The 19,609-nt window shown below is 38.6% G+C and overlaps 1 protein-coding gene and 1 pseudogene across 5 annotated transcripts in view; one reads left to right on the top strand and one right to left on the bottom strand.

Moving 5' to 3' along the window:
- Positions 1-19,609, top strand: part of MAPK10 (mitogen-activated protein kinase 10) — a 302,211-nt gene that overhangs the window by 27,773 nt on the left and 254,829 nt on the right. The window lies entirely within an intron of this gene.
- Positions 4,849-5,720, bottom strand: LOC118642193 (annotated as a pseudogene).

Raw genomic sequence — 19,609 nt, 5'->3', positions numbered from 1 at the left:
GTATTAATTTCATTAGAAAGACACTGATTATTCTGAAAACCACAACACAATACAACTTTATGTGACTTCTCATAGATGTAGATGCTTATTTTAAGGGCTAAGGACAAAAACATACACATACTCACGGCCATGTACACACATGTGTTCCTGTGTGCTCTCTCTGGTGGCCCACTATAATTGAACATTCCTGAACTAGGGATGTAAAATTCTATTAAAGTAAAAGTCTAGAAAATATATGCCTCTGTCGGTCCTCATTCAAGTAAGATTTCTTGTGTTACTTAATTTATTGTTTATGATATTTATAACTTTGGATATAGCTGCATTTGGAAGTAGTAAAAAACATTCTTGCAATAATAGAGGTTTTCTGCAAAGGGTGCTACTTTATTTATTTATTTTTTCCATTTTGAAAAGATAGAAATGAGGTGACCTATAAAGACCAGAAAATGGGGTTATTCAGCAATATGAGGGGAAGAAAAGACAAATTTGTGACTTGGAATATCTGCATAGGGGTATGGCAGATGGCACAGTGAACAAGGTGATAAGAACAAGGTGATAAGAACAAGCAGTGAGGGGAGGGAAAGTCACACTGCTGTGAGCCCCAGACTGGAATCTCTGATTGCTGCTGGCCTGGACCAGCTCAGGACCTGTCCTTGCCCATGTCCTTGTGGAGAGTAAAAGGCACCTTTGGAACCAGTGATGATTTCCTACTTGAATAAAACTATTATAGAACAATGCTATTTAGTGTCTGTATTGAATGTGTTTTTACAATCTCTATAATAGTAATAATATGAAAAAGGGTAGAACTAAGAGATCAGTGCATTAAACATTTTTATGCATTTATCCAACTGATCAAAATGTGTTTAATTATGTTTATATTTTTAGAGCATGTTTCATTACAAATAGAATTTATAACAGCTTATAAACTTTAAATAGATATTGAGATTTTAGAAAATATAGAATTTAAACATGATTCTACTTAATTACACATTATGTGGGATATTGAGATTATGTTGTTTTTCAAGAAAGTATATTCAGTTCAAGACTGAAACTTGTGAATGCTTAAACATTTGCAAAACTAAGTAGTACTGTAATCAATAAGTACCGTAAGTATTTCAGAGAGAAGTGTCAGATAGGATAAGATAGAATTCCATGAGGTTTTACTGGATAAAGCAGTATGTTGGCTCTGACAGAAGAAACATTTCATTATTTTTTAAACCTCAGGTGAGATAATTAAAAAAAATAATTCCAGGTAAGATAATCTGTGCTTAAGAAAAAAAATCAAGTTATTGTGCTTTTGGTAAACTTTGAGGAATTTTCAAGGTTTCTAAGATTGTAAAATTTAATGAAGAATTTGACTTTAAACCAGATGGATTACATTCTGTACAAAATAAAAACACTTCGAGCCCTTCTACATTACAGGTACTCTCACTAGAGTTATAAAAACGTTCTTAAAGTAGATTTAAGAATGCTGAAAGTAATATATCAAGGAACAAGGTGGCTAAACACTTACACAGCGTAGATTAAAAATCAAGTATGCACGTTTCCTGTGCTACTAGGCATATTTACACAGTTGTTAACAAACAGTTTGCTCCATTTTTCTTTTCTTTTTTTTTTGCCACATATCCATGTATTTGTATACAATGTTTCCAGCGACATAACTTCATGGGAAAGTGTTGCTTTTACATGTTAAAACTTTAAAGCACAGAACAAAAATATGTGCATATCTCCTAAAGAGCCTGCAGGGGAGTCGCAGGCAGAATAGTACAAGAATGTTAACAGGCTGTCCTCGGTGTTGCAGTTTCCTTCTTGTAGTAACATCTGGGCAAGGAGACAAGAAGGCCAGTCAGGGTTTCTCAGTGTTGAGGCTCATCTGGCCTCCATTATGAGTCTTGGGAACTATAGCAGTGGAAGCAAGAGAACATAAGACAGGGGCTAAAGCCACCTATCTTAAAACACATTAAAATGTACTATTATTGGCATTTATAGGGGAAAAGTCAACATTCACTATGGCCTTTCCACATAAGAGAAAAAATAAAAAACAAGAAAAAGGGGGCAAAGTGCTTGGTGGCTGCACTTGTCTCTAATGACTTCAAAATCCACATCAGGTATATGATTACTGGGTTTGTGTACAATATCCTTGAACTAGAAACCATAGCTTTTTGTTTCTAATTTACTCAGAAAAAAAAATTCAAACCATAGGCAACATACTTCCGTGTGACTTTAAATATATATTATTAGCTAATGATAGAAAAAACATCTGTGGGACCCAGGTGCTCTTCTGGAACCAAGGTGAATCTCATCCTTGAAACACTACAAGGTTTATCAGGCAGATGAAGATAAAGATCTGGTGGGAATGCAGACTGGGGCAGCCACTATGGAAAACAATATGGTGTTACCTCAAAAAATTAAAAATTGAACTTCCATTTGACCCAGTGATCCCACTTCTAGGAATATACCCTAAGAAGCCTGAAACACCAATCAGAAAGAATGTCTCTACCCCCATGTTTGTAGCAGCACTATTTACAATAGCTAAGATCTGGAAACAGCCCAAGTGTCCATCAGTAGACGAATGGATAAAAAAGCAGTGGTACATATACACAATGGAGTACTATGCAGCTGTAAGAAAGAAAGATCTCTTATCCTTTGAGACGACATGGAGGGACCTGGAAAGTATCATCCTAAGTGAAACAAGCCAAACAGAGAAAGACAAGTTTCATATGATCTCACTTATTTGTGGAATATAATGAACATAACAGTCTGAGGAATGGGGTAGTCCCAGAGACGTGAAAGTGGGGTACAGACTGACAATCCCCTAAAGAGGGGAGTGGTGGGGGAGAGATAAACCACAGAACTTATATGCATGTATGCATGAACAGTGGACATGGACAACAGACTGGGGACAGGGCAGGGAGGGAGGGGGAGGGGGGATCAGTGGGGGAGGAGAAACAACTGTAACAAAAATTAATAAAATAAAATAAAATAAAGACATATGAACCATAAAAAAAAAAAAGAATTACTGTGTTCTCATGGAGAGTGGAAAGGAGTCGTAAAGCATCTGTGAAATATTATCAGAAGGGGGAAAAAAGGAACAGGTGCTCCATTTTTCAATAGTGATTTTCATCTCCCTATGGAGTGCGGTCAACTTCTAGTTTCTGTTATTTGTTATTGCTTAATTTGTTTTCCATTAGTGAAAAGAGCTGTACACTTGTACTTGGTAGATTTTCAGCTTTTTTTGTCTTAAATTCTAGTATAAACTGACCACAGTTGACTCCAGGGGCATACTATTCTAAAGGGAATTTGGACAATTATCCAGTGGTCAGTAAGACACCCTCCTTTTCAACATTCAGGGGGAGTTGCAAGAGGGAGGCAGAAGCCATGGCAAGCCATCTGTCCATTACATCTCCCTGGACCCTGCCTCCTGTTCTGGCTCAGACCCTTAACCATCTCATGGCCAAACCACTGCAGTTGTCTCTCTCCGGTCTCTGCCTCAGCTCTATCCTCACTTGAATCCACCAGACACACTGATGTCGGAATGAATTTTCTAAAACAGATTGGACATGTCTCTCCCTGCTTACATGCATCCAGTGGGTTCTCCCATACAGTTCAGATTTCTTGCCATAGTAGCCAAGTCACCTTCTAGTTTGCCAGCTAATTCTTTGCCTCTGTGAGTTGAGAGTCTGGTTATTCCGTGAACACATTGTGTCCTTCCGTACATTTCCTTCTGACTGGTATGGTCGGGCTCGCCAACTCCAGGCTGTGACTGGGTAAGTCACATTCTTCTAGCCATGTGGCTTAGGAGTGAAGGCTGTAGGAGTTCAGAATGCGTCACCCCAAGATGTGTCTCTCTGGCATGCATATTTTGAGCTAAAGGCAGCCAAGATCCTGTGGGCCCGAGAGAAACTTCTGTGCCCCTCCAGCCCCCTTAATTGCCAGAAGAATTTGAATTTTGGGGCCTTGTCCATACTAAAAGATGGTCAGAGATCACCTCTTTGACCTATCTGTATGGCAGGACACCTTACTAATTACTGAACATCTGCTGTTCTTTCCGTCTTGCAAGGACTCTGAAGCCTCGGGTACCTCGCTACATCCCTAGCTCAGAATGCCGCACATGCCTCATTTCCCCCCTTTCGTCGCTGAACTTTTTGTGTGTCCAGGTCTCTGACTCTCTCATGTATGTGGGGTTCCCGTGCTACGCATGTAATTAAATTTGGTAATTTTCTTTTATCTGTATTTTTTTTTTATCCTCACCCGAGGACATTTTTCCATTTTTTGTTCAGATAGAGTGGGAGGGAGCGAGAGAGAGAGAGAAACATCAACGTGAAAGGGACACATTGAGTGGCTGCCACCCGCACAACCCAACCGGGGCCAGGGACAAACTGCAACCGAGGTACGTGCCCTTAGCGGGAACTGAACCCGGGTCTCTCTGGACTGCATGTCGATGCTCTAACTGCTGAGCCAAACTGGCCAGGGTTATCTGTATTTTTTTTTTTTTAAGACTCCATAGTACATACTTTATTATTGTTCTAGGAAATTCCAGTACAATCAACAAATGGAAAGGATTTTATTGTCAATAAGCCAGCGAACCTTAGTTGTCTCATTTTTTTTTTCAGCTACTGTGGTATTTAGCCTGCAGGTCGTCGCTTTACCTGGGGAAGGGGTAGGATAAGACCAGCAATATCATATATGACTGTATGTGGAAGTTCAAGAATGCCTTGGAATTTTCTAGATTTTGCATATAAGAGACAATGCTCTATTTATATTATGAGATATATTTGTAATTTTAACGCAGAAATAAATGATCAACATTGTTTAAAATATAATTTTTGAATACATTCTTCTGATTGCTATTTATGCTTCACCCACTATGAAACTCAGACTGTTATTAAAAAAACCTTTCCGTCTTTCCTCACACTGAATTCAGGCTCTTGCAGATCTTTCACAATTTCTGCTGTGAGGTCAGGTGGTGCTGTTGAACTGAAGTTGCAGGTTTCTGTCAAAAAATCCCAAAGCAGGTCCCCATTTTCCTTGCCATCAATAAAACAGTCAGATATGTCCATGGTGGACAGAAGGTTGTAACACTCATACTTAGTCCCCAACGTGTCCAGCATCTGAGTGAGGTGAGTGGATGTGACAACTGGCAGAGGTCATCCCGGGGTAAGCAGGGTTCATACTTTTTTTATAGTTTGCCCCAGGCACTGGTTTCTGACACAAGAACACTAAGAATATTAGCATTGGGAGCTAAGAGACTATGGAAGAATTTCAGGGTAGCTGGGATGTCTTTTACATAATACAGCATATGAATCACATGAATAAAGTCCTACTTCGGAAGTTCTTTCTCCATTATTCTATTTTGATATTCAGATGATGTCTCCTTATGCCAAACAAGCTTGATGTTCTCGAGGTTTGATGACTTGGCTACAAACTCTTTGTACTTGGCAATTTGTTCAACACTTGGTTCAACAACTTCATTGTTGCTATGATCTCCTGGGTATTGAGCCTGCACTTTGGAGAGAATCTGAAGGTCAATTTCACCTGCACCTCCACCAATGCTTAGAATCTTAATTTCTGCTTTTTGTCTCCAATCCTTGCTCTTATGCCTGGCAGCTTCTTGTCCGTGAATTCCTGCATTCACTGGTGTTCCATGGAATTGTTGAGAAACCGTCAAAAAATTCAGTGTATCTGCTGTGACCAGTAAACAAGCTCCCCGTGGAAGATGCCATATTTGGTTTTCTCTGTTTATATGTATTTTTAATTATTAGACCAGCCAAAAGAACCTTGAGGGTAGAGGAATGTTTCTTCCTCCCTGACAAGGTCTTTCTAGACATTTTCACACTTACTCAGGAAAAAAAAATAATGCTCCTCCTTCTAATAACTATCAGAAGTTGAGTCCATGTATTAAATATTAGGAAGGTGACATAGTATAAGGGATCTGGAAAGAGACTACTACTTGGATTCAAATCTCGATGCTGCCCTTGACCAATTTTTTGTTTTGGGCATTTTCAACCTAATGAAACCTGTTTCCTATGTAAAATGGGGATAGTAATAGTGCAAAAGAGATAGTGTTGTTATGTGGACACATGTAATACATGTTTGGGCTTAGTGTCTCACACACAAGTGATCAATAAATATTAGTTATTATGTTTACATCTTATCGGTCAGCCATTAAACCAGCCCCTACAATGTGTAACGTGTCCTTCTCTTAGACTCTGCTGTCGGTATTGCTTCTCTGAAACCTTTGGAACCTTTCACCTCAAACAAAGAGAAGTTGTACAGTATTTTCAAGTGTACCATTTAGAATTTGTCAATCGCAGCCTAAGTATTAGTTTAATTCTGCATTCCAATGATGACAAAGCAATGGCCCTGAAATACCCTCACTCAAATTTCTTAGAAGGGAGATTATTTCTCTTTAGATTAAGATAAGCATTATTTTTTTCAGAGACTTTTTCCAAATGTCTTTCCTTTGGTGGTTCCCATCTCTTATTTGTCCCCAAATCAACTTATGAGCTTTATATGTAATAAATAATATGCCATTGAGTGTGATGATAAAACGTGTTTGATAATTCTATTATTGCATAGAACTTTCTGGCCAGGCACTAATGCCTCAGCGATTATGACAGGGAACTTTGTGTATCTTTGGTTGATTTCTTTCTGACTTATGATTATCTTCCCTCCGGAATTTTCAGTTTGTTTAGACTGTGTAGGATAAATAATGATTGCGAGATCTGACAGACCTAGTTTGAACTTTGACTCCGCTTGTTGTGTGGTATTGGACAAGTTAGTTCTCCAAGGCACTCAACGTGATTTGGTGAGGTATAAGTGGGATTATACACATAAATACCCAGCTCAATGTCTGGCACAGAGGTGACAAACACTGTTTCTAATTTATTCCAGATTTGTGTATTGCCCAGCCTGCCCTGAATTTATAACAGAAATGAAATGTGAGACCACATTCAGAGATTTAGAGATTACTCAAATCTTATTCCTGAGGGGCCATAAAGGAGAGAGCAGAAAGTTTACCTTTTATTACCAGCATTCCCTTTCTAGCATGTGTGGTGGATTTCTGCTATATCTCTTTTTATAATGAATGCTATTTTTCAAGGTGGACTTTCTTCCCTGAGATCAAAAAGTAATATTTTTTCTCTCTCCTGGCCCGAATATTTCCAATTTGAAGTGACCTTGGTGAGCATTTAAGCCACAATTATTGACTTTAAATTCCTCAGGAAAAAAGAATGACGCTTCTCTGGGCCCAAGGGTGGGTCAGTAATAAGGTCTGTAGTAGCATAGGGGATAGTTCTTATCTGATATAAACCCCCGAAACAAACCACAAATCTCTGCTGTGGCTGCTGACAGCTCACAACAAGGCGGTTAATCATGTTCATGAACAGTGGAGACTTGAACTTGAGTTCTGCCACAGGAGCGCCTCCCAGTTACTGACTCTTCTTTTTTAAGCTTTGCGAGGAAGTCAGCCTCAAGTGGAAGACTCCTAGACTTCTCTACCGGCATTATTCATGTAGGGCTGCCTCCTCGTTGCCAGTTAATTTGTGGTAGAGTTCATAACTTCATGTCTCCGTTTCGTGTGTGATGCCTTATTCTCCAAGTGCCATAAATAGAATCTCAGTAGAACATGTGCTGACTAGATTATATTCTAAAATATTTCACATGTGAGAAATGCAGTATCCTGAGAAGTGAGAAGCCGATGTAGAAATGAAATTCCAAGGACAAATGCATATTTTCTGATCTGTAAAATAAATTATGACTCAAAACATGCTAGAAAGCTTTTTAAACATGTGCATTGATTTGAGGCTATATTTTAATTATTATAGATCAAGACAGACGATTTTATGAAACTATGAACACTTGATTTATAGTGGCATTTAAAATTTGTCCAATAATTCTTGCAGAGTTCCACTTAAAAAGGAGATGTAGTACAAATGAGAGCAGGACATACATGTTTTAGAGTTACAAAACAGGTGTACTATTTGTTTAGGATGCTTAGTAAATCAATCAATATAGACTATTATCCAAAACTCTAAGTCATCGAAACCATTCTTTCTGACAATAAATGTAGATATTCTACATTTGGTATTGGACTATTTGGGAACTTGGGATAGAAATGAGCATAACTCCTGAAAATGTGAATCAATTTAAATCACTGCAGGCTCTCCTTAAGGTTTGGAAACAGAATAGACTCCAGCTGCAATTACTTTCCAACAAGGAAGATGGAAAGGAACCTTACCTATTTCTGAACTATGAATTGGGAGCATCATTTTGAATTAAAGACTTTGTTGACTGGAACATCCTAAGATATCCAGTCTGATGCTTGCATTTTACAGATGTGAGAACCACAGATTGGACAGGTTCATTGGACAAGGTCAAACAACCTCTTGGAAACAGACTCCATGCTTCCACAAACCACTTTGTACTTTAGACTTATTATTCTCACTACTCTCAAAGATGTTCTCTAAAGACTCAAAGTTTCGAAAAATCTGAGTGCATAGCAGAGACTGAGAAGGGCTTGGGCGTGGTGATATATTCCGAACGTTATTCTGGAGGGCAGGAGCGAGGAGGGGAGTGACAGGGTAGGGAAGCGTCTCTGCCATGCGCAGTTGGGCCCTTCCAGCTACGCTCCCTGAGGCAAACAGTAGGCACTGCAGGCCCCAGCGCCCGGGAGCAGCGCCGCAGTCACCATTGGCTGAAGCTGCCCCTGGGGTGACGGACCCTCCAGCACGTTCAGGCTGAGCGCTCAGGGGCCCAGCGGCTTTCTTGTAGTTAGAAAAGGCCCTGGCCAGAGGGAGAAAGCAGTGTGGTCCCTGCTTGAGTGAGGATGCAGCCACACGAAGTTGAGTCTCAGCTTACTTGTCCCTGTCCCCTGGCGCTGTGGGCGAGAGTCAGGGACGAGTGGGAGAAGCTAGCGCAGGGTGCCCACGGGTCTGCGACAGCTGGGCCGGAGCTCCTTACGGCAGTGGGTGGTTGCAGTGCTCCAGGTTTCTCCTGTGGATGACTCAGGACTTTCCACCCTCTAGCCCAGAGTATTTATTCCGATTATTACATGGATGGCCTAAAATGGAGAACTCATCTGTGTGTGCCTGCATCCCTGCCGCCGAGGAATGCTTCAACTCTGAACCCTGAAACTGTTTGTCAGCATTTTCTCTTTATAATTCCCGTTCTGTATTTTTGTTTTTATTTTATTTTATTTTTTTAAATCCTCACCCAAGGATATTTTCCCTTTTATCTTCAGATAGAGTGGGGGATGGGGGGAGAAATATCGATGCAGGAGAGACACATTCGTTGGTTGCCTCCCGCACGACCCAGGCTGGAATCAAACCTAGAGCTTGTTTCACAGGTGGATGCTCTACCCGCTGAGCCAAATGGGCCAGAGCTGTTTTTTGTTTTTGTTTTTAATACTTCTAGGACTTGCCCTGTTATTTACTTTCACTCTTTTTAGTTAATTTGCCCTGGCTAATTATCACTCACCTCCTCTTCCCATGCCCCGTATCTCAGACTGATTTCTACCTGCCTTTCTGCTGCCGTGTCCTCCGGCCCAGGTCCATCAGCCTTTCCTCTCCTAACAGTCAGCTTCCCGTCCTCCCCTGACGTGATGATTGACATACATTCATTATTCGGGTCTTTTGAAACTTTGAACTGAAGAGTGAGTGTTGAGGATTCCTTTTCCTATTTAACTTCTGAGACATCCTCTAACTCATTGGTCCAAAAATGTAGACATTTCTTCTTTACACTTAGAGTTGGAGAGAATTTTTAGAGATATTCTAGGCAGTCCCACTTTAATTTTCCAGTGACGAGTGATTTATAGAGAGGTTAGTAACCTGCTCAGGTCCCAGAGCCAATAATGGCACAGCTGTGACTAACACTTGGGGATCTTTTCAGACTGTCAGTCTACTGTAAATTATTAATTAATGTGAAAATCTGTAAATTGCAAGCTTCTGGTGGCTGAGGACTAGATCTGCTTGCTTGATTTATATAACTCCTACAATGGGCACAGTAATAAATAACTTAATAACTGCAGCTGGAGATCAGATGAAGCCCTTCAAGTGATGCAAGGAAATGAGAGAGAAGGTCATTATATCAACTGCCTGATTATTTAGCTTTGAAATGGATCTTCTTATGGATTACTGAAGCACTAAAGTCTATAGGTAATTTGAGATGCATGGGGCAAGACAGCCTAAAATCAGCCAAATTCTATAATTCTAAAATTTTCTCTGATTTTTTTAAGTGGTATTTTAATGGGCTTCTTCATGCACCCCAAATTATAATAGTCCTTGAAAAAAATGTAAGAAATATGTAAGTTTATTTTATTTATTTTGGAATCTTATTTATTCTATAGTGATTGCTGATATTTCATATTATTTTTTCCCCCATGTTTTGCTGCTGTTGTTCAAGATAGAGTGGGAGGGAGAGAGAGGGGGAGAGAGAGAGAGAGAGAGAGAGCAAGAGAGAGAGAGAGAGAAACATCAATGTGAAAGGGACACATCGAGTGGCTGCCACCTGCACGACCCCAACCAGGGCTAGGGACAAACTGCAACTGAGGTACATGCCCTTAGCGGGAACCGAATCCGGGTCTCTCTGGACCGCAGGCCGATGCTCTAACCGCTGAGCCAAACCAGCCAGGACTGATATTTCATATTCTTTTTAAAATCAGCCTTGAATAGATTAGAGGCTATATTTATTGGGTTGAGTCATATACCCCCAAAATTCATGTCCACCTGGAGACTGTGGCTTTAACTTTATTTGGAAATAGGGTCTTGAAAGATATAACCAAGTTAAGATAAGATCATACCGAGTTTGGGTGGGCCCTACATTCATTATGAGTGGTGTCCTTAAAAGAAAAGGGAAATTTGAACAGAGACAAAGACTCACAGGGCTAAAGGCTATGGAAAGATGGGCAGAGACTGAAGTGATGCATCTATAAGCCAAAGAGTGCCCAAGATTGCTGGCAACCATCAGCAGCTGGAAGAGAAAGTGAGGATCCTTCTCTAGAGCCTCAGGGACAGCATGCTTTTGCCAAAACCTTGATTTCTGACTTGTGGCCTCCAGACCTCTGAGAAAATAAATTTCTGTTGTTTTAAGCCAAGCTTGTGGGACTTAATGGCAGCCCTAGGAAACTAATACAGATGCTAAAATAGCATGGTGAATAATTTCTAGGACTATTTATAGTATCCTTATTCATCCTGGAAGAGCTATGTGGCCAATCAATCAACACTATTTCTTGAATACTTAGCAATTCAGTAATCTGTTAGAATGCTAGGAGGGAACAAAAGAAGAAGACAGAGCTTTAACTCAAGAAATTTATAGTTGATTTGGGGAGATAAAGCAAACACTGCAGAACAGAAAACACAATTAATAGATAATATGATAGTGATCAGAAGTACAGTAAGATTTCAAAGCGGGAAGGCTTCATGTGGGCTTCAAAGGAAAGCTTCTTAGAAATACATTTGCATTTAGGTAGGGTGGTGGGCGGGACTGATAAAGGAGAACACAGTAGTAGGCATCTCTGGGGACAGGAAGAGCATAAACAAAAACACACATGTGTGAAGGAACCTCATTGTCACAGATGCTAATCTCACTGGAGTGGAGTTTAGACAACTGGAACTATGGGAGAATCTCTGACGGAAGAGGAAGGGAGGCCACTCACATACATAGCAGTGCTTCAGAAAATGTGACAAAACATGGTTTGGAATAGAGCTCTATCGGAGAGTGCAGAGTGGTATGTGGTGGTGGGGACACTCCTCTTGAAGGGAAAAAACCTTGAATTTTTCAGTAACCCACTGTGTGACTTTGGACTCCTTTATGAGCCTCACATTGCACTAGATCAGAGCATGGAAACTGGTTTACTTTGTGCTGAATTCATGTGAAGTAAGGCTTACACACTGTTTAAAAATTTAAAATATTGATTAGAAATGTTTTTAAATCCATAGTTTGACCCTACGATGTAAAATGGTAAGTCTGAAGCATTAGGTGGACATTTCTACCATAGCCACAGCTGGTTGCAGTTATTGCCATTAAATGGCTCCTGTGCTGCCAGGTCGGTGTGGCTCAGTGGAATGAGCGACCTCCCATGGACTGAGAGGTCCCGGTTCAATTCCCGGTCAGGGCACACAGCAGGGAGCATGCAGGAGGCAGCCAATTGATGTTTGTCTCTCACACTAATGTTTCTGTTTCTCTCTATATATAACATATTAAGAACATATTTAAAAAGTAAATAAATGGCTCCTGTGCTGTCCAGGTTGCCCAGATCCAACTCAGCTTCCTCATGTACCTGGGAGACCCGTTTGGCCCCTGTGGGCATTTGGATTTGCAATCCCTGGACCAAATGATCTCTGCTTGCTGCTGCCGCTTTCCCAGTCAATGGCTGTTTTTTAAACTGTGATGAAAATAACATCATCTCATAAGCTCTCGTATACCTTAATAAAAGTAAAATGTTTTCTCAGCTTGTTTTGACCAATACAGAATAATTGCAAATTTATTTATACTTTAATATTGTACTATTTCATCTGGTATTTTTTTAGTCTCTGTGTGTGTGTGTGTGTGTTTGCGTGTGTGTGTGTGTGTGTGTGTGTGTGAGAGAGAGAGAGAGAGAGAGAGAGAGAGATCAGACAGACAGACACAGATTATATCTTCTTGAATTTACTGTGAAATTTCACTAGAAAAGATAATTCTTATGCAGATAGATATCATTAGTCATTTACTGTGGAATTTCACAGGAAAAGATCATTCTTATGCAGATATTGTTAGTCATTTATTGTGAAATTTCACTGAGAAAAGATCATTCTTATGCAGATATCATTAGTCATTTACTGTAAAATTTCACTGGACAAGATAATTCTTATGCAAATATTGTTAGTCATATTACCAATTTGATTTACACATCAATATTGTCTCTTTCTATCCCTAATAAAAATTTGTTTTAATTTGTTTGGTCAATTTAAATTTAGAATAGAGAAGTATAGTATAAATGTCAAGTTTTACCTCACTGCAAAAATGCTTTTTTTCTTTTTATTACATTTATTGAGACCACATTAATAAAATTATATAGATTTCAACTTTACATTTCTATGTTACATCATCTGCATATTGCATTGGGTGCCCACGACTCAAGGTCAGATCATCTTCCATCACCATGTATTTGACCCCCTTTACCCTTATTACACTCCCAGCCTGTTCCCATACTACGGTCTGTGTCTGAGCTTTTTTATTTTTATTGTGTTCACTTATTTCTTTCAATTTTATATCCCACATATGAATGAAATCATATGGTTCTTAACTTTTTCTCTCTGACTTATTTTGCTTAACATGATATTCTCAAGATCCATCTATATTGTCTTTAATGGCAGTATTTCATCTTTTCTTATGGCTGAGTGGTATTCCATTGTGTATATGTACTACATCTTCCTTGTCCAGTCACCTGTTGAAGAACACTTTGGTTGCTTCCACATTGTAGCCACCACGAATAATGTGGCAATGAACATAGGGGTGCATATACCTCTGTGAAAGATATGTTTTTCAAATTTTGGGGGTAGACACCCAGAAGAGGGGTTGCTGGGTCATATGGTAACTCTATTCTTAAATTTTTGAGGAACTTCCATATTGTTTTTCACATTGACTGTACCACTTTACATTCCCACCAGCAGTGAATGAGAGTTCCTTTTAATCCATAACCTCTCCAACGCTTGTTATTACCTGTCTTGTTGATAAGAGCCATTCTAACAGGTATGAGGTGGTATCTCATTGTAGTTTTGATATGCATTTTTTTAATAGTGGGTGAAATTGACTATCTTTTTATATATCTGTTGACCATTTGTATGAATTCTTGGGAGAAGTGTCTGTTTAGGTCCTTCACCCATTTTTTAAGTGGATTTTTGTTTGTTTGTTTAGTATTGAGTTATATGAGTTCTTTATATATTTTGAATATTAACTCTTTGTTGGGGCTGTTGTTTGCAATATCTTTGTTGGAGCTTTTGTTTGCAAATATCTTCTCCCATTTGGTTGGTTGCCTTTTAGTTTAGTTGGCAGCTTCTTTTGCTGTGTGGACAGTTTTTAGTTTGGTATAGTCCCATACATTTATTTATTTTTTAAATGTTTTTATTAATTTTTCTAGAGATAGAGGAAGGGAAAGACAGATAGAGACATTGATGTGAGAGAGACACATCGATTGGCTGCCTCCTGCATGCCCCTACTGGGGATTGAGCCCACGACCTGGGCATGTACCCTGACCAGGAATTGAACCAGGACATCTCAGTCCATGGGATTACATTCGATCTACTGAGCCACACTAGCTGGACCCATTCATTTTTTCCTTTTTTTTTTTTTTTGCCTTTATTTCCCTTGCCTTTGGGGTCAAATTTATAAAATCTTCTCTAAGACCAAGGTCCATAAGTTTAGAACCTATGTTTTCTTCTATGTAATTTATTGTTTCATATCTTTTTAAAAAATGTATTATTATTATTATTTTTTTGGTTAAAAGTATTACAGCTGTCCCCTTTTTCCCCCATTGATCCCCACTTTCTCCCCACCTCATATTTAGGTCTTTGATCCATTTTGATGTAATTTTTGTATATGGGGACACATTGTAGTCTAATTTCATTCTTTTGCACGTGGTTTTTCAATTTTCTCAGCACCATTTATTTCAGAGGCTTTCTTTCTCCATTGTATGTTTTTGACTCCTTTGTCAAAGATTATTTGTCCATATACATATGGGTTTATTTATGGGCTCTCAGTTCTGTTCCATTGGTCTGCATGTCTGTTTTTCTGCCAATACCATGCTGTTTTGATTATAGTTGCTTTGTAGTCAGGGAATGTGATACCTCCAGCTTTGTTCTTTTATTCTCAGGATTACTTTGGCTATTATGGGTCTTTTGTAGTTCCATACAAATCTAATGATTTTTTGTTCTATTTTTAAAAGAAATATCATTGGGATTTTAATGGAAAATGCATTAAATCTTATATTGCTTTGGGTAATGTGGACATTTTAACTATGTTGATTTGACTCACTAAGGAAAAAAGACAAAATGCTCAAACAAAATAAAAAAATGAAAGAGAAGTTATCAAAAACATCACAGAAATACAAAGAATCATACTAGAATACTATGAAAGACTGTATGCCACCACATTCAATAACCTAGAATAAATAAGTTCCTAGAAATATATAACCTTCTTAGACTGAATCATGAAAAATTGGGAAATCTAAATAGGCCTATCAACAGTGAGGGATTGAAACAACCATCAAAACCCTCCCAATAAGTAAAAATCCAGGACCAGATGGCTTCACTAGTGAATTCTACCAATTGATCAAAGAAGATTTGAAACCTAGCCTCCTCAAACTCTTTCAAAAAATTGAAGAAGTGGCAATACTTTCTCACACATTGTATGAGGCCAACATAACCCTGATACCAAAACCTGGCAAAGATAACACTAAAAAAGAAAACTACAGACTAATATCTCTGATGAATATTGATGCAAAAATCCTAAAAATACTAGCAACTTGAATACAACAATATATTAAATATATAATACATCATTATTAAGTGGAGTTTATATCAGGGGCACAGGATGTTTCAACATATGCAAATCAATCAATGTAATATATCACATTTTCCTCTAAGATCAGAAATAAGACAAGGATGTCCACTCGTACCACTCTTATTCAACATAGTACTGGAAGGCCTAGCCGAAACAGCCAGGCATGAGAAAGAAATAAAAGGCATCTAAATCAGGAATGAAGAAGAAGAGTCACTTTTTGCAGATGACATGATTCTATATATAGAAAACCCTAAAGGCTCCACCAAAAACTATTAGAAACAATAAGCAAATGAAGTGAGTTTGCAGGATACAAAATCAGTGTACAAATGTCTACAGCATTTCTTTATACTAACAACAAAATTCAGTAAAAGAAATGAAAAAAAAAAAAAAGAAACAAAACACCCCAGTTTTTCTTTGTAGTTGCAACCAAAAGAATAAAATACCTAGGAATAAACTTAACCAAGGATGTGAAGAACCTATATACTGAAAACTACAAAGCATTATTAAAAGAGATAGAAAAAGATACAGTGAAATGTGAATGTTATTTTTGACCCATCTGGTAAGTCACCTATTTATATATGTGTTTGTAAGGATTGGACATGCCAGCATTCTTCCTTTGGTTCTCTCTCTCTCTCTTTTCCTTGTTGTGTGGTGTGGTACTGTTTTTATGTACTTTGTGTTGCCTCTGGGGAAGCAAAAGCCTCAGTGTAAAGGCAGTTTTATATATGGAGTACCACTATTTGTTTACGGAGTATTCCCCCCTGCCCAGTTTTATTGAGATATGAAGCATTTCTTAGGAAGAGGTCACTCTACTAATGGCATCATTTTAAGGACAATTTATAGACAAATCTCATTTAAAAATAGGTGTAGACATGGAGGGATCTGGAAAGTATTATGCTACGTGAAATAAGCCAGTCAGAGAAAGACAAATACTACATGATCTCATTTATTTATAGAATATCATGAACAGAATAAGCTGACGATCAAAATAGATCCAGAGACAAGGAAGTAGGGAACTGACTGACAAAACTCAGCGGGAAGGGGGTTGGGGTTGGGAAAAGATGAACCAAGAACTTATATGCACATGTGCATAACCTCTGGACACAAACAATAGTTTGGTGAAAGCAGGAGTGGGGTGGGAGTGAGGAGGAGGGGGTCAATGAGGGGGGAGATGGGGGGCACATCTCTAATACTTTCAGTGATAAAGATAAAAAAAAAAAATAGGTGTAGAGACTTACCTGTACAGAACAGAGAAGTCTTCAGTGTAAAACTTTTTACTGCTTTGGGGAAGAAACTAATTTTTTAATGTATATATCAGAAGTTATTAATTTTTTTCTATAATTCTAGGTGAAGAAATTTTTTAATATATATTTATTGATTTTTTTAGAAAGAGAGGAAGGGAGAGAAACATAGAAACATCGATCTGAGAAGCACTAATTGGCCACCTCTTGCACACCCCCTTCTGGGGATCGAGCCTGCAACCTGGGCATGTGCCCTGACCGGGAATGGAACCTGTACCTCTCAGTCCATGGGACAACGGTGCTCAATCCACTGAACCACTCTGGCTGGGCTAGGTGATGAAATTTTAATGCAAATATACATTTGAGCCTGAGGGACTTCTGTATACTTAATTTGGCTTGTTTGATAGATCTGTCTTAGCATCAGAATATGTATAATTTGACCAAAGTTATACAATTTCCTTTATTTACTTTAGAAAACAGCTCTGTACATACATATAAGTAGAACTAACAGGCAAATATCCTCTGGTACAACATTCTTGGAAGCTAATTTGACAATACAGTATGTGGTAAGCACTCTAGAAGTGTTCAGCCTATTGGCTTTAGTAATTCCACCTCTGGAATGCATTTTATTATAAAGATATTTATCCAGTTAATTTATAATAGCAAAAATTACAAACAGCCATCTAGAAAGCAAAGAACCCCACATGAAACTCTGAACTAAGTGGGGGTCTGTCTCTGTAAAGGGGGAGATGGATGATGGCATCATTTGGTGGGGAAATGCAGTCACAATTTAAAAAAATTTTTCTTTCCTTTAAGTGAGAGGGAGAGAGAGATAGAAACATTGGTGAGAGAGAACATCAATTGACTGCCTCCTGCATGCCCCCCACTGGGGATTGGGCCCACAACCTGGGCATATGTCCTGACTGGGAATTGAACTGGTGACCTCTTGGTGCACAGGTCGATGCTCAACCACTGAGCCATACTGTTATTCTTTGCTTCATTGTTGAAGTTGCAAGTCCTCAGACTCCAAGCAGGAATTATCCTGAAGGTAACTCAAAATGTAACATCAGTGCTATTTAAAAAAAAATTTATGTTTTAATGGTAGAAAAGTTGAGAATCATAGAAAGGTAGAGCTTCACCTTGGACTACCTATAAAACTAATGAATAGTAAGAAGAGCCTAGAATTTCTCATTTACAATTTTTTTCTGCTTAATATTATTCTTTTAAGTTTTTTATTAATATTGAGCCATTTTTGTTGATCTTAACACATCTATACTATTTAAGCAGTATAAATGTGTTATGCTCATTGGTATGTTAGCAGAGATGTTTGTTTTTGAGGACAAGTATGTGCAATCCTCACGATTTTGTGTGTGTGTGTGTGTTTAACTTAAAATTGTGTAATCATATAGTGTTTGGAAATTTGGTTTCCTCGTGGTTTGTGTTTCTGGGCCGGTTTCTGACCTTAGTCTCTCACGGGAAACCTATATAACAGGCCATCTTAAAAGTAATGGTCTTACCTCTGCCACAGTAGGAGATATGAAGTAAATAATTAAAACTGCCGCCATGAAAAACGTTCCACAGCAGGAAAGGAATAAAGAATCTTCCTTGAGTAGAAAAACCACTAAATCACACAGGGAAAAATTAGGGGAAAGAAAATAACAACTGAGAGCAAGCCATCATAAATAGTGCCTCAAGGAAGTGAACTGTGTTTTAAAAATAGGACTCAAGCTTAGAAAGGTGAAAACATTTCAGTAGGTTTTCAGGCTGCCAGCAATTTTATTTTTTTTTTTTTTTTTTTTTTTTTTTTTTTTTTTTTCCCAAATCTTTATTGTTGGATGTAAAATGTATTACAGATGTTCCACATTTTTCCCCCATTGACCCCCTCCTCCCCACTCCCGCCCCCCCCCCCACCTTTTCCCACACTATTGTCTGTGTCCATTGGTTATGCATATAAGTTCTTTGGTTTATTTCTTCCCACCCCCCCCCACCCCTTTCCCTTTGAGGTTTGTCAGTCTAGCAATGAGTTTGTGCTTCTTAATCCCTTCACCTTTTTCACCCATTCCCCCAACCCCCTTCCCAACTGGCAACCAATAAAATGTTCTCTGTATCTATGAGAATGTTTCTGTTCTTCCTGTTCATTTTGTTTGTAGATTCCATTGTTGATAGATATGTATTCATTGCCATTTTGTTTGTTCATACATTTTATCTTTTTCTTCAAAAAGACCCTTCATCATTTCATATAATAACGGTTTGGTGGTGATGAACTCCTTTAACTTTTTCTTGTCTGGGAAAGTTTTTGTATGTCCATCGATTCTAAATGACAGCTTTGCAGGATAGAGTAATTTTGGTTGTAGGTTCTTGGTTTTCATCACTCTGAATATTTCTTGCCACTCCCTTCTGGCCTGCAAAGTTTCTTTTGAGAAATCAGCTGACAGCCTAATGGGTACTCCCTTGTAGGTAACTAGCTGCCTTTCTCTTGCTGCTTTTAATATTCTCTCTTTGTCTTGAACCTTTTGCATTTTGATGATGATGTGTCTTGGTGTGGGCCTCTTGGGGTTCATCTTGTTTGGGACTCTCTGTGCTTCCTGGACTTGTATGTCTGTTTCCTTCACCAAGTTAGGAAAGTTTTCTGCCATTATTGTTTCAAACAGGTTTTCGATTTCTTGTTCTCTCTCTTCTCCTTCGGGCACCCCCAAGATGCGAATGTTGGCACGCTTGAAGTTATCCCAGAGGCTCCTTACTCTATCCTCATTTTTTTGGATTCTTTTTTCTTTTTGCTCTTCTGATTGGGGATTTTTTGCTTCCTTATATTCCAAATCGATGGTTTGCTCCTT

The sequence above is a fragment of the Molossus molossus genome, unplaced genomic scaffold (genome assembly GCF_014108415.1).
Source record: "Molossus molossus isolate mMolMol1 unplaced genomic scaffold, mMolMol1.p scaffold_m16_p_1, whole genome shotgun sequence".
Taxonomy (NCBI): Eukaryota; Metazoa; Chordata; class Mammalia; order Chiroptera; family Molossidae; genus Molossus; species Molossus molossus.
Note: the sequence above shows the minus strand (reverse complement) of the source record. Positions and strands in the feature narration are given on the sequence as shown.